At 34.9% G+C, this 17,303-nt stretch overlaps 3 non-coding genes across 3 annotated transcripts; all 3 read right to left on the bottom strand.

Annotated features, from left to right (window-relative positions):
• Nucleotides 1–5,102: 5,102 nt before the first annotated feature.
• On the bottom strand, nt 5,103–5,174 carry TRNAD-GUC (transfer RNA aspartic acid (anticodon GUC)). Its single transcript has one exon. It is a non-coding gene; the product is annotated as a tRNA-Asp (tRNA).
• Nucleotides 5,175–9,418: 4,244 nt separating this feature from the next.
• Nucleotides 9,419–9,490, bottom strand: TRNAD-GUC (transfer RNA aspartic acid (anticodon GUC)). The gene has a single exon. It is a non-coding gene; the product is annotated as a tRNA-Asp (tRNA).
• A 5,680-nt stretch (nt 9,491–15,170) lies between these two features.
• Nucleotides 15,171–15,242, bottom strand: TRNAD-GUC (transfer RNA aspartic acid (anticodon GUC)). Its single transcript has one exon. It is a non-coding gene; the product is annotated as a tRNA-Asp (tRNA).
• Between the last annotated feature and the right edge of the window lie 2,061 nt (nt 15,243–17,303).

Genomic DNA, 17,303 nt, shown 5'->3' with positions numbered 1-17,303 from the left:
ATATATTTTACAATGTTAGAAAGTACATCATTTTATTTAATTGTGTGAATAAAAGGAATCGCCTCCCCGTCGGGGAATTGAACACCGGTCTCCCGCTTGACAGGCGGGGATACTAACCACTATACTAACGAGGACTTATTGACATCAGTTAAACAGTGCTCACCTCCTTGGGGTGAAGGCATGCCCTCGATCAATTCACAGTATTGTAATAGGCAGATTTGCTGCTTTTGGTTAGGACAAGTAATTTCTTTTCCTAAATTATTACAATACAGAAATTCCTAGCCAAAAACAATCAGTTTTATCAAGAAATTATTTCATTGAAATAAATATCTATCTATCGATCTATCTATCTAGCTATCTTTCTATCTATCAATATATATATTTATATATATATATATATATATATAAATATATATTTATATATAATCACCTCACTTTACCATTTGCAGCTTATAACTATTAGCCACCAGGGGTCACTACTAACCAAAAGCAGTCATTCTACTTGTAAATCGTGCCAATCGAGTGGAACAGCAGCCTATGATTCACCACTGCTTCATCTCATTTTCCAAGAGAATGCAGATGTAAAGTGTTTTTGATGGTACGCCTGTGCATATTGAAATATTCAGAGCATATTCTGAATTTCAGTTAACACATCAGTAAGCATTTTGGCCATCAGTGAATTCAACCTTTTTTCTCAATTGGAATAGGCAAGGATAATGACAGATATATTTTACAATGTTAGAAAGTACATCATTTTATTTAATTGTGTGAATAAAAGGAATCGCCTCCCCGTCGGGGAATTGAACACCGGTCTCCCGCTTGACAGGCGGGGATACTAACCACTATACTAACGAGGACTTATTGGCATCAGTTAAACAGTGCTCACCTCCTTGGGGTTAAGGCATGCCCTCGATCAATTCACAGTATTGTAATAGGCAGATTTGCTGCTTTTGGTTAGGACAAGTAATTTCTTTTCCTAAATTATTACAATACAGAAATTCCTAGCCAAAAACAATCAGTTTTATCAAGAAATTATTTCAATTGAAATAAATATCTATCTATCGATTTGTCTATCTAGCTATCTTTCTATCTATCAATATATATATTTATATATATATATATATAAATATATATTTATATATAATCACCTCACTTTACCATTTGCAGCTTATAACTATTAGCCACCAGGGGTCACTACTAACCAAAAGCAGTCATTCTACTTGTAAATCGTGCCAATCGAGTGGAACAGCAGCCTAGGATTCACCACTGCTTCATCTCATTTTCCAAGAGAATGCAGATGTAAAGTGTTTTTGATGGTACGCCTGTGCATATTGAAATATTCCGAGCATATTCTTTATTTCAGTTAACACATCAGTAAGCATTTTGGCCATCAGTGAATTCAACCTTTTTTCTCAATCGGAATAGGCAAGGATAATGACAGATATATTTTACAATGTTAGAAAGTACATCATTTCATTTAATTGTGTGAATAAAAGGAATCACCTCCCCGTCGGGGAATTGAACACCGGTCTCCCGCTTGACATGCAGGGATACTAACCACTATACTAACGAGGACTTATTGGCATCAGTTAAACAGTGCTCACCTCCTTGGGGTGAAGGCATGCCCTCGATCAATTCACAGTATTGTAATAGGCAGATTTGCTGCTTTTGGTTAGGACAAGTAATTTCTTTTCCTAAATTATTACAATACAGAAATTCCTAGCCAAAAACAATCAGTTTTATCAAGAAATTATTTCATTGAAATAAATATCTATCTATCGATCTATCTATCTAGCTATCTTTCTATCTATCAATATATATATTTATATATATATATATATATATATATATAAATATATATTTATATATAATCACCTCACTTTACCATTTGCAGCTTATAACTATTAGCCACCAGGGGTCACTACTAACCAAAAGCAGTCATTCTACTTGTAAATCGTGCCAATCGAGTGGAACAGCAGCCTATGATTCACCACTGCTTCATCTCATTTTCCAAGAGAATGCAGATGTAAAGTGTTTTTGATGGTACGCCTGTGCATATTGAAATATTCCGAGCATATTCTGTATTTCAGTTAACACATCAGTAAGCATTTTGGCCATCAGTGAATTCAACCATTTTTCTCAATCGGAATAGGCAAGGATAATGACAGATATATTTTACAATGTTAGAAAGTACATCATTTTATTTAATTGTGTGAATAAAAGGAATCGCCTCCCCGTCGGGGAATTGAACACCGGTCTCCCGCTTGACAGGCGGGGATACTAACCACTATACTAACGAGGACTTATTGACATCAGTTAAACAGTGCTCACCTCCTTGGGGTGAAGGCATGCCCTCGATCAATTCACAGTATTGTAATAGGCAGATTTGCTGCTTTTGGTTAGGACAAGTAATTTCTTTTCCTAAATTATTACAATACAGAAATTCCTAGCCAAAAACAATCAGTTTTATCAAGAAATTATTTCATTGAAATAAATATCTATCTATCGATCTATCTATCTAGCTATCTTTCTATCTATCAATATATATATTTATATATATATATATATATATATATATAAATATATATTTATATATAATCACCTCACTTTACCATTTGCAGCTTATAACTATTAGCCACCAGGGGTCACTACTAACCAAAAGCAGTCATTCTACTTGTAAATCGTGCCAATCGAGTGGAACAGCAGCCTATGATTCACCACTGCTTCATCTCATTTTCCAAGAGAATGCAGATGTAAAGTGTTTTTGATGGTACGCCTGTGCATATTGAAATATTCAGAGCATATTCTGAATTTCAGTTAACACATCAGTAAGCATTTTGGCCATCAGTGAATTCAACCTTTTTTCTCAATTGGAATAGGCAAGGATAATGACAGATATATTTTACAATGTTAGAAAGTACATCATTTTATTTAATTGTGTGAATAAAAGGAATCGCCTCCCCGTCGGGGAATTGAACACCGGTCTCCCGCTTGACAGGCGGGGATACTAACCACTATACTAACGAGGACTTATTGGCATCAGTTAAACAGTGCTCACCTCCTTGGGGTTAAGGCATGCCCTCGATCAATTCACAGTATTGTAATAGGCAGATTTGCTGCTTTTGGTTAGGACAAGTAATTTCTTTTCCTAAATTATTACAATACAGAAATTCCTAGCCAAAAACAATCAGTTTTATCAAGAAATTATTTCAATTGAAATAAATATCTATCTATCGATTTGTCTATCTAGCTATCTTTCTATCTATCAATATATATATTTATATATATATATATATATAAATATATATTTATATATAATCACCTCACTTTACCATTTGCAGCTTATAACTATTAGCCACCAGGGGTCACTACTAACCAAAAGCAGTCATTCTACTTGTAAATCGTGCCAATCGAGTGGAACAGCAGCCTAGGATTCACCACTGCTTCATCTCATTTTCCAAGAGAATGCAGATGTAAAGTGTTTTTGATGGTACGCCTGTGCATATTGAAATATTCCGAGCATATTCTTTATTTCAGTTAACACATCAGTAAGCATTTTGGCCATCAGTGAATTCAACCTTTTTTCTCAATCGGAATAGGCAAGGATAATGACAGATATATTTTACAATGTTAGAAAGTACATCATTTCATTTAATTGTGTGAATAAAAGGAATCACCTCCCCGTCGGGGAATTGAACACCGGTCTCCCGCTTGACATGCAGGGATACTAACCACTATACTAACGAGGACTTATTGGCATCAGTTAAACAGTGCTCACCTCCTTGGGGTGAATGCATGCCCACGATCAATTCACAGTATTGTAATAGGAAGATTTGCTGCTTTTGGTTAGGACAAGTAATTTCTTTTCCTAAATTATTACAATACAGAAATTCCTAGCCAAAAACAATCAGTTTTATCAAGAAATTATTTCATTGAAATAAATATCTATCTATCGATCTGTCTATCTAGCTATCTTTCTATCTATCAATATATATGTTTATATATATATATATATATATATAAATATATATTTATATATAATCACCTCACTTTACCATTTGCAGCTTATAACTATTAGCCACCAGGGGTCACTACTAACCAAAAGCAGTCATTCTACTTGTAAATCGTGCCAATCGAGTGGAACAGCATCCTATGATTCACCACTGCTTCATCTCATTTTCCAAGAGAATGCAGATGTAAAGTGTTTTTGATGGTACGCCTGTGCATATTGAAATATTCAGAGCATATTCTGAATTTCAGTTAACACATCAGTAAGCATTTTGGCCATCAGTGAATTCAACCTTTTTTCTCAATTGGAATAGGCAAGGATAATGACAGATATATTTTACAATGTTAGAAAGTACATCATTTTATTTAATTGTGTGAATAAAAGGAATCGCCTCCCCGTCGGGGAATTGAACACCGGTCTGCCGCTTGACAGGCGGGGATACTAACCACTATACTAACGAGGACTTATTGGCATCAGTTAAACAGTGCTCACCTCCTTGGGGTTAAGGCATGCCCTCGATCAATTCACAGTATTGTAATAGGCAGATTTGCTGCTTTTGGTTAGGACAAGTAATTTCTTTTCCTAAATTATTACAATACAGAAATTCCTAGCCAAAAAACAATCAGTTTTATCAAGAAATTATTTCATTGAAATAAATATCTATCTATCGATCTGTCTATCTAGCTATCTTTGTATCTATCAATATATATATTTATATATATATATATATATAATCAGCTCACTTTACCATTTGCAGCTTATAACTATTAGCCACCAGGGGTCACTACTAACCAAAAGCAGTCATTCTACTTGTAAATCATGCCAATCGAGTGGAACAGCAGCCTAGGATTCACCACTGCTACATTTCATTTTCCAAGAGAATGCAGATGTAAAGTGTTTTTGATGGTACGCCTGTGCATATTGAAATATTCAGAGCATATTCTGAATTTCAGTTAACACATCAGTAAGCATTTTAGCCATCAGTGAATTCAACCTTTTTTCTCAATCGGAATAGGCAAGGATAATGACAGATATATTTTACAATGTTAGAAAGCACATCATTTTATTTAATTGTGTGAATAAAAGGAATTGCCTCCCCGTCGGGGAATTGAACCCCGGTCTCCCGCATGACAGGCGGGGATACTGCCCACTATACTAACGAGGACTTATTGGCATCAGTTAAACAGTGCTCACCTCCTTGGGGTTAAGGCATGCCCTCGATCAATTCACAGTATTGTAATAGGCAGATTAGCTGCTTTTGGTTAGGACAAGTAATTTCTTTTCCTAAATTATTACAATACAGAAATTCCTAGCCAAAAACAATCAGTTTTATCAAGAAATTATTTCAATTGAAATAAATATCTATCTATCGATCTGTCTATCTAGCTATCTTTCTATCTATCAATATATATATTTATATATATATATAAATATATATTTATATATAATCACCTCACTTTACCATTTGCAGCTTATAACTATTAGCCACCAGGGGTCACTACTAACCAAAAGCAGTCATTCTACTTGTAAATCGTGCCAATCGAGTGGAACAGCAGCCTAGGATTCACCACTGCTTCATCTCATTTTCCAAGAGAATGCAGATGTAAAGTGTTTTTGATGGTACGCCTGTGCATATTGAAATATTCCGAGCATATTCTGTATTTCAGTTAACACATCAGTAAGCATTTTGGCCATCAGTGAATTCAACCTTTTTTCTCAATCGGAATAGGCAAGGATAATGACAGATATATTTTACAATGTTAGAAAGTACATCATTTTATTTAATTGTGTGAATAAAAGGAATCGCCTCCCCGTCGGGGAATTGAACACCGGTCTCCCGCTTGACAGGCGGGGATACTAACCACTATACTAACAAGGACTTATTGGCATCAGTTAAACAGTGCTCACCTCCTTGGGGTGAAGGCATGCCCTCGATCAATTCACAGTATTGTAATAGGCAGATTTGCTGCTTTTGGTTAGGACAAGTAATTTCTTTTCCTAAATTATTACAATACAGAAATTCCTAGCCAAAAACAATCAGTTTTATCAAGAAATTATTTAATTGAAATAAATATCTATCTATCGATCTGTCTATCTAGCTATCTTTCTATCTATCAATATATATATTTATATATATATATATATATATATATATATATAAATATATATTTATATATAATCACCTCACTTTACCATTTGCAGCTTATAACTATTAGCCACCAGGGGTCACTACTAACCAAAAGCAGTCATTCTACTTGTAAATCGTGCCAATCGAGTGGAACAGCAGCCTAGGATTCACCACTGCTTCATCTCATTTTCCAAGAGAATGCAGATGTAAAGTGTTTTTGATGGTACGCCTGTGCATATTGAAATATTCCGAGCATATTCTGTATTTCAGTTAACACATCAGTAAGCATTTTGGCCATCAGTGAATTCAACCTTTTTTCTCAATTGGAATAGGCAAGGATAATGACAGATATATTTTACAATGTTAGAAAGTACATCATTTTATTTAATTGTGTGAATAAAAGGAATCGCCTCCCCGTCGGGGAATTGAACACCGGTCTCCCGCTTGACAGGCGGGGATACTAACCACTATACTAACGAGGACTTATTGGCATCCGTTAAACAGTGCTCACCTCCTTGGGGTTAAGGCATGCCCTCGATCAATTCACAGTATTGTAATAGGCAGATTTGCTGCTTTTGGTTAGGACAAGTAATTTCTTTTCCTAAATTATTACAATACAGAAATTCCTAGCCAAAAACAATCAGTTTTATCAAGAAATTATTTCAATTGAAATAAATATCTATCTATCGATCTGTCTATCTAGCTATCTTTCTATCTATCAATATATATATTTATATATATATATAAATATATATTTATATATAATCACCTCACTTTACCATTTGCAGCTTATAACTATTAGCCACCAGGGGTCACTACTAACCAAAAGCAGTCATTCTACTTGTAAATCGTGCCAATCGAGTGGAACAGCAGCCTAGGATTCACCACTGCTTCATCTCATTTTCCAAGAGAATGCAGATGTAAAGTGTTTTTGATGGTACGCCTGTGCATATTGAAATATTCCGAGCATATTCTGTATTTCAGTTAACACATCAGTAAGCATTTTGGCCATCAGTGAATTCAACCTTTTTTCTCAATCGGAATAGGCAAGGATAATGACAGATATATTTTACAATGTTAGAAAGTACATCATTTTATTTAATTGTGTGAATAAAAGGAATCGCCTCCCCGTCGGGGAATTGAACACCGGTCTCCCGCTTGACAGGCGGGGATACTAACCACTATACTAACAAGGACTTATTGGCATCAGTTAAACAGTGCTCACCTCCTTGGGGTGAAGGCATGCCCTCGATCAATTCACAGTATTGTAATAGGCAGATTTGCTGCTTTTGGTTAGGACAAGTAATTTCTTTTCCTAAATTATTACAATACAGAAATTCCTAGCCAAAAACAATCAGTTTTATCAAGAAATTATTTAATTGAAATAAATATCTATCTATCGATCTGTCTATCTAGCTATCTTTCTATCTATCAATATATATATTTATATATATATATATATATATATATATATATAAATATATATTTATATATAATCACCTCACTTTACCATTTGCAGCTTATAACTATTAGCCACCAGGGGTCACTACTAACCAAAAGCAGTCATTCTACTTGTAAATCGTGCCAATCGAGTGGAACAGCAGCCTAGGATTCACCACTGCTTCATCTCATTTTCCAAGAGAATGCAGATGTAAAGTGTTTTTGATGGTACGCCTGTGCATATTGAAATATTCCGAGCATATTCTGTATTTCAGTTAACACATCAGTAAGCATTTTGGCCATCAGTGAATTCAACCTTTTTTCTCAATTGGAATAGGCAAGGATAATGACAGATATATTTTACAATGTTAGAAAGTACATCATTTTATTTAATTGTGTGAATAAAAGGAATCGCCTCCCCGTCGGGGAATTGAACACCGGTCTCCCGCTTGACAGGCGGGGATACTAACCACTATACTAACGAGGACTTATTGGCATCCGTTAAACAGTGCTCACCTCCTTGGGGTTAAGGCATGCCCTCGATCAATTCACAGTATTGTAATAGGCAGATTTGCTGCTTTTGGTTAGGACAAGTAATTTCTTTTCCTAAATTATTACAATACAGAAATTCCTAGCCAAAAACAATCAGTTTTATCAAGAAATTATTTCAATTGAAATAAATATCTATCTATCGATCTGTCTATCTAGCTATCTTTCTATCTATCAATATATATATTTATATATATATATATATATATATAAATATATATTTATATATAATCACCTCACTTTACCATTTGCAGCTTATAACTATTAGCCACCAGGGGTCACTACTAACCAAAAGCAGTCATTCTACTTGTAAATCGTGCCAATCGAGTGGAACAGCAGCCTATGATTCACCACTGCTTCATCTCATTTTCCAAGAGAATGCAGATGTAAAGTGTTTTTGATGGTACGCCTGTGCATATTGAAATATTCAGAGCATATTCTGAATTTCAGTTAACACATCAGTAAGCATTTTGGCCATCAGTGAATTCAACCTTTTTTCTCAATTGGAATAGGCAAGGATAATGACAGATATATTTTACAATGTTAGAAAGTACATCATTTTATTTAACTGTGTGAATAAAAGGAATCGCCTCCCCGTCGGGGAATTGAACACCGGTCTGCCGCTTGACAGGCGGGGATACTAACCACTATACTAACGAGGACTTATTGGCATCAGTTAAACAGTGCTCACCTCCTTGGGGTTAAGGCATGCCCTCGATCAATTCACAGTATTGTAATAGGCAGATTTGCTGCTTTTGGTTAGGACAAGTAATTTCTTTTCCTAAATTATTACAATACAGAAATTCCTAGCCAAAAAACAATCAGTTTTATCAAGAAATTATTTCATTGAAATAAATATCTATCTATCGATCTGTCTATCTAGCTATCTTTGTATCTATCAATATATATATTTATATATATATATATATATAATCAGCTCACTTTACCATTTGCAGCTTATAACTATTAGCCACCAGGGGTCACTACTAACCAAAAGCAGTCATTCTACTTGTAAATCATGCCAATCGAGTGGAACAGCAGCCTAGGATTCACCACTGCTACATTTCATTTTCCAAGAGAATGCAGATGTAAAGTGTTTTTGATGGTACGCCTGTGCATATTGAAATATTCAGAGCATATTCTGAATTTCAGTTAACACATCAGTAAGCATTTTAGCCATCAGTGAATTCAACCTTTTTTCTCAATCGGAATAGGCAAGGATAATGACAGATATATTTTACAATGTTAGAAAGCACATCATTTTATTTAATTGTGTGAATAAAAGGAATTGCCTCCCCGTCGGGGAATTGAACCCCGGTCTCCCGCGTGACAGGCGGGGATACTGCCCACTATACTAACGAGGACTTATTGGCATCAGTTAAACAGTGCTCACCTACTTGGGGTTAAGGCATGCCCTCGATCAATTCACAGTATTGTAATAGGCAGATTAGCTGCTTTTGGTTAGGACAAGTAATTTCTTTTCCTAAATTATTACAATACAGAAATTCCTAGCCAAAAACAATCAGTTTTATCAAGAAATTATTTCAATTGAAATAAATATCTATCTATCGATCTGTCTATCTAGCTATCTTTCTATCTATCAATATATATATTTATATATATATATATATATATATAAATATATATTTATATATAATCACCTCACTTTACCATTTGCAGCTTATAACTATTAGCCACCAGGGGTCACTACTAACCAAAAGCAGTCATTCTACTTGTAAATCGTGCCAATCGAGTGGAACAGCAGCCTAGGATTCACCACTGCTTCATCTCATTTTCCAAGAGAATGCAGATGTAAAGTGTTTTTGATGGTACGCCTGTGCATATTGAAATATTCCGAGCATATTCTGTATTTCAGTTAACACATCAGTAAGCATTTTGGCCATCAGTGAATTCAACCTTTTTTCTCAATCGGAATAGGCAAGGATAATGACAGATATATTTTACAATGTTAGAAAGTACATCATTTTATTTAATTGTGTGAATAAAAGGAATCGCCTCCCCGTCGGGGAATTGAACACCGGTCTCCCGCTTGACAGGCGGGGATACTAACCACTATACTAACGAGGACTTATTGGCATCAGTTAAACAGTGCTCACCTCCTTGGGGTGAAGGCATGCCCTCGATCAATTCACAGTATTGTAATAGGCAGATTTGCTGCTTTTGGTTAGGACAAGTAATTTCTTTTCCTAAATTATTACAATACAGAAATTCCTAGCCAAAAACAATCAGTTTTATCAAGAAATTATTTAATTGAAATAAATATCTATCTATCGATCTGTCTATCTAGCTATCTTTCTATCTATCAATATATATATTTATATATATATATATATATATATATAAATATATATTTATATATAATCACCTCACTTTACCATTTGCAGCTTATAACTATTAGCCACCAGGGGTCACTACTAACCAAAAGCAGTCATTCTACTTGTAAATCGTGCCAATCGAGTGGAACAGCAGCCTATGATTCACCACTGCTTCATCTCATTTTCCAAGAGAATGCAGATGTAAAGTGTTTTTGATGGTACGCCTGTGCATATTGAAATATTCAGAGCATATTCTGAATTTCAGTTAACACATCAGTAAGCATTTTGGCCATCAGTGAATTCAACCTTTTTTCTCAATTGGAATAGGCAAGGATAATGACAGATATATTTTACAATGTTAGAAAGTACATCATTTTATTTAATTGTGTGAATAAAAGGAATCGCCTCCCCGTCGGGGAATTGAACACCGGTCTCCCGCTTGACAGGCAGGGATACTAACCACTATACTAACGAGGACTTATTGGCATCCGTTAAACAGTGCTCACCTCCTTGGGGTTAAGGCATGCCCTCGATCAATTCACAGTATTGTAATAGGCAGATTTGCTGCTTTTGGTTAGGACAAGTAATTTCTTTTCCTAAATTATTACAATACAGAAATTCCTAGCCAAAAACAATCAGTTTTATCAAGAAATTATTTCAATTGAAATAAATATCTATCTATCGATCTGTCTATCTAGCTATCTTTCTATCTATCAATATATATATTTATATATATATATATATATAAATATATATTTATATATAATCACCTCACTTTACCATTTGCAGCTTATAACTATTAGCCACCAGGGGTCACTACTAACCAAAAGCAGTCATTCTACTTGTAAATCGTGCCAATCGAGTGGAACAGCAGCCTATGATTCACCACTGCTTCATCTCATTTTCCAAGAGAATGCAGATGTAAAGTGTTTTTGATGGTACGCCTGTGCATATTGAAATATTCAGAGCATATTCTGAATTTCAGTTAACACATCAGTAAGCATTTTGGCCATCAGTGAATTCAACCTTTTTTCTCAATTGGAATAGGCAAGGATAATGACAGATATATTTTACAATGTTAGAAAGTACATCATTTTATTTAATTGTGTGAATAAAAGGAATCGCCTCCCCGTCAGGGAATTGAACACCGGTCTGCCGCTTGACAGGCGGGGATACTAACCACTATACTAACGAGGACTTATTGGCATCAGTTAAACAGTGCTCACCTCCTTGGGGTTAAGGCATGCCCTCGATCAATTCACAGTATTGTAATAGGCAGATTTGCTGCTTTTGGTTAGGACAAGTAATTTCTTTTCCTAAATTATTACAATACAGAAATTCCTAGCCAAAAAACAATCAGTTTTATCAAGAAATTATTTCATTGAAATAAATATCTATCTATCGATCTGTCTATCTAGCTATCTTTGTATCTATCAATATATATATTTATATATATATATATATATAATCAGCTCACTTTACCATTTGCAGCTTATAACTATTAGCCACCAGGGGTCACTACTAACCAAAAGCAGTCATTCTACTTGTAAATTGTGACAATCGAGTGGAACAGCAGCCTATGATTCACCACTGCTTCATCTCATTTTCCAAGAGAATGCAGATGTAAAGTGTTTTTGATGGTACGCCTGTGCATATTGAAATATTCAGAGCATATTCTGAATTTCAGTTAACACATCAGTAAGCATTTTGGCCATCAGTGAATTCAACCTTTTTTCTCAATTGGAATAGGCAAGAATAATGACAGATATATTTTACAATGTTAGAAAGTACATCATTTTATTTAATTGTGTGAATAAAAGGAATCGCCTCCCCGTCGGGGAATTGAACACCGGTCTCCCGCTTGACAGGCGGGGATACTGACCACTATACTAACGAGGACTTATTGGCATCCGTTAAACAGTGCTCACCTCCTTGGGGTTAAGGCATGCCCTCGATCAATTCACAGTATTGTAATAGGCAGATTTGCTGCTTTTGGTTAGGACAAGTAATTTCTTTTCCTAAATTATTACAATACAGAAATTCCTAGCCAAAAACAATCAGTTTTATCAAGAAATTATTTCAATTGAAATAAATATCTATCTATCGATCTGTCTATCTAGCTATCTTTCTATCTATCAATATATATATTTATATATATATATATATATATATATAAATATATATTTATATATAATCACCTCACTTTACCATTTGCAGCTTATAACTATTAGCCACCAGGGGTCACTACTAACCAAAAGCAGTCATTCTACTTGTAAATCGTGCCAATCGAGTGGAACAGCAGCCTAGGATTCACCACTGCTTCATCTCATTTTCCAAGAGAATGCAGATGTAAAGTGTTTTTGATGGTACGCCTGTGCATATTGAAATATTCCGAGCATATTCTGTATTTCGGTTAACACATCAGTAAGCATTTTGGCCATCAGTGAATTCAACCTTTTTTCTCAATCGGAATAGGCAAGGATAATGACAGATATATTTTACAATGTTAGAAAGTACATCATTTTATTTAATTGTGTGAATAAAAGGAATCGCCTCCCCGTCGGGGAATTGAACACCGGTCTCCCGCTTGACAGGCGGGGATACTAACCACTATACTAACAAGGACTTATTGGCATCAGTTAAACAGTGCTCACCTCCTTGGGGTGAAGGCATGCCCTCGATCAATTCACAGTATTGTAATAGGCAGATTTGCTGCTTTTGGTTAGGACAAGTAATTTCTTTTCCTAAATTATTACAATACAGAAATTCCTAGCCAAAAACAATCAGTTTTATCAAGAAATTATTTAATTGAAATAAATATCTATCTATCGATCTGTCTATCTAGCTATCTTTCTATCTATCAATATATATATTTATATATATATATATATATATATATATATATAAATATATATTTATATATAATCACCTCACTTTACCATTTGCAGCTTATAACTATTAGCCACCAGGGGTCACTACTAACCAAAAGCAGTCATTCTACTTGTAAATCGTGCCAATCGAGTGGAACAGCAGCCTAGGATTCACCACTGCTTCATCTCATTTTCCAAGAGAATGCAGATGTAAAGTGTTTTTGATGGTACGCCTGTGCATATTGAAATATTCCGAGCATATTCTGTATTTCAGTTAACACATCAGTAAGCATTTTGGCCATCAGTGAATTCAACCTTTTTTCTCAATTGGAATAGGCAAGGATAATGACAGATATATTTTACAATGTTAGAAAGTACATCATTTTATTTAATTGTGTGAATAAAAGGAATCGCCTCCCCGTCGGGGAATTGAACACCGGTCTCCCGCTTGACAGGCGGGGATACTAACCACTATACTAACGAGGACTTATTGGCATCCGTTAAACAGTGCTCACCTCCTTGGGGTTAAGGCATGCCCTCGATCAATTCACAGTATTGTAATAGGCAGATTTGCTGCTTTTGGTTAGGACAAGTAATTTCTTTTCCTAAATTATTACAATACAGAAATTCCTAGCCAAAAACAATCAGTTTTATCAAGAAATTATTTCAATTGAAATAAATATCTATCTATCGATCTGTCTATCTAGCTATCTTTCTATCTATCAATATATATATTTATATATATATATATATATATAAATATATATTTATATATAATCACCTCACTTTACCATTTGCAGCTTATAACTATTAGCCACCAGGGGTCACTACTAACCAAATGCAGTCATTCTACTTGTAAATCGTGCCAATCGAGTGGAACAGCAGCCTATGATTCACCACTGCTTCATCTCATTTTCCAAGAGAATGCAGATGTAAAGTGTTTTTGATGGTACGCCTGTGCATATTGAAATATTCAGAGCATATTCTGAATTTCAGTTAACACATCAGTAAGCATTTTGGCCATCAGTGAATTCAACCTTTTTTCTCAATTGGAATAGGCAAGGATAATGACAGATATATTTTACAATGTTAGAAAGTACATCATTTTATTTAACTGTGTGAATAAAAGGAATCGCCTCCCCGTCGGGGAATTGAACACCGGTCTGCCGCTTGACAGGCGGGGATACTAACCACTATACTAACGAGGACTTATTGGCATCAGTTAAACAGTGCTCACCTCCTTGGGGTTAAGGCATGCCCTCGATCAATTCACAGTATTGTAATAGGCAGATTTGCTGCTTTTGGTTAGGACAAGTAATTTCTTTTCCTAAATTATTACAATACAGAAATTCCTAGCCAAAAAACAATCAGTTTTATCAAGAAATTATTTCATTGAAATAAATATCTATCTATCGATCTGTCTATCTAGCTATCTTTGTATCTATCAATATATATATTTATATATATATATATATATAATCAGCTCACTTTACCATTTGCAGCTTATAACTATTAGCCACCAGGGGTCACTACTAACCAAAAGCAGTCATTCTACTTGTAAATCATGCCAATCGAGTGGAACAGCAGCCTAGGATTCACCACTGCTACATTTCATTTTCCAAGAGAATGCAGATGTAAAGTGTTTTTGATGGTACGCCTGTGCATATTGAAATATTCAGAGCATATTCTGAATTTCAGTTAACACATCAGTAAGCATTTTAGCCATCAGTGAATTCAACCTTTTTTCTCAATCGGAATAGGCAAGGATAATGACAGATATATTTTACAATGTTAGAAAGCACATCATTTTATTTAATTGTGTGAATAAAAGGAATTGCCTCCCCGTCGGGGAATTGAACCCCGGTCTCCCGCGTGACAGGCGGGGATACTGCCCACTATACTAACGAGGACTTATTGGCATCAGTTAAACAGTGCTCACCTACTTGGGGTTAAGGCATGCCCTCGATCAATTCACAGTATTGTAATAGGCAGATTAGCTGCTTTTGGTTAGGACAAGTAATTTCTTTTCCTAAATTATTACAATACAGAAATTCCTAGCCAAAAACAATCAGTTTTATCAAGAAATTATTTCAATTGAAATAAATATCTATCTATCGATCTGTCTATCTAGCTATCTTTCTATCTATCAATATATATATTTATATATATATATATATATATAAATATATATTTATATATAATCACCTCACTTTACCATTTGCAGCTTATAACTATTAGCCACCAGGGGTCACTACTAACCAAAAGCAGTCATTCTACTTGTAAATCGTGCCAATCGAGTGGAACAGCAGCCTAGGATTCACCACTGCTTCATCTCATTTTCCAAGAGAATGCAGATGTAAAGTGTTTTTGATGGTACGCCTGTGCATATTGAAATATTCCGAGCATATTCTGTATTTCAGTTAACACATCAGTAAGCATTTTGGCCATCAGTGAATTCAACCTTTTTTCTCAATCGGAATAGGCAAGGATAATGACAGATATATTTTACAATGTTAGAAAGTACATCATTTTATTTAATTGTGTGAATAAAAGGAATCGCCTCCCCGTCGGGGAATTGAACACCGGTCTCCCGCTTGACAGGCGGGGATACTAACCACTATACTAACGAGGACTTATTGGCATCAGTTAAACAGTGCTCACCTCCTTGGGGTGAAGGCATGCCCTCGATCAATTCACAGTATTGTAATAGGCAGATTTGCTGCTTTTGGTTAGGACAAGTAATTTCTTTTCCTAAATTATTACAATACAGAAATTCCTAGCCAAAAACAATCAGTTTTATCAAGAAATTATTTAATTGAAATAAATATCTATCTATCGATCTGTCTATCTAGCTATCTTTCTATCTATCAATATATATATTTATATATATATATATATATATATATATAAATATATATTTATATATAATCACCTCACTTTACCATTTGCAGCTTATAACTATTAGCCACCAGGGGTCACTACTAACCAAAAGCAGTCATTCTACTTGTAAATCGTGCCAATCGAGTGGAACAGCAGCCTATGATTCACCACTGCTTCATCTCATTTTCCAAGAGAATGCAGATGTAAAGTGTTTTTGATGGTACGCCTGTGCATATTGAAATATTCAGAGCATATTCTGAATTTCAGTTAACACATCAGTAAGCATTTTGGCCATCAGTGAATTCAACCTTTTTTCTCAATTGGAATAGGCAAGGATAATGACAGATATATTTTACAATGTTAGAAAGTACATCATTTTATTTAATTGTGTGAATAAAAGGAATCGCCTCCCCGTCGGGGAATTGAACACCGGTCTCCCGCTTGACAGGCGGGGATACTAACCACTATACTAACGAGGACTTATTGGCATCCGTTAAACAGTGCTCACCTCCTTGGGGTTAAGGCATGCCCTCGATCAATTCACAGTATTGTAATAGGCAGATTTGCTGCTTTTGGTTAGGACAAGTAATTTCTTTTCCTAAATTATTACAATACAGAAATTCCTAGCCAAAAACAATCAGTTTTATCAAGAAATTATTTCAATTGAAATAAATATCTATCTATCGATCTGTCTATCTAGCTATCTTTCTATCTATCAATATATATATTTATATATATATATATATATAAATATATATTTATATATAATCACCTCACTTTACCATTTGCAGCTTATAACTATTAGCCACCAGGGGTCACTACTAACCAAAAGCAGTCATTCTACTTGTAAATCGTGCCAATCGAGTGGAACAGCAGCCTATGATTCACCACTGCTTCATCTCATTTTCCAAGAGAATGCAGATGTAAAGTGTTTTTGATGGTACGCCTGTGCATATTGAAATATTCAGAGCATATTCTGAATTTCAGTTAACACATCAGTAAGCATTTTGGCCATCAGTGAATTCAACCTTTTTTCTCAATTGGAATAGGCAAGGATAATGACAGATATATTTTACAATGTTAGAAAGTAC

This window comes from Lissotriton helveticus, chromosome 1_2, assembly GCF_964261635.1.
Source record: "Lissotriton helveticus chromosome 1_2, aLisHel1.1, whole genome shotgun sequence".
Classification (NCBI taxonomy): Eukaryota; Metazoa; Chordata; class Amphibia; order Caudata; family Salamandridae; genus Lissotriton; species Lissotriton helveticus.
This window is presented reverse-complemented; position numbering and strand designations above follow the sequence as displayed.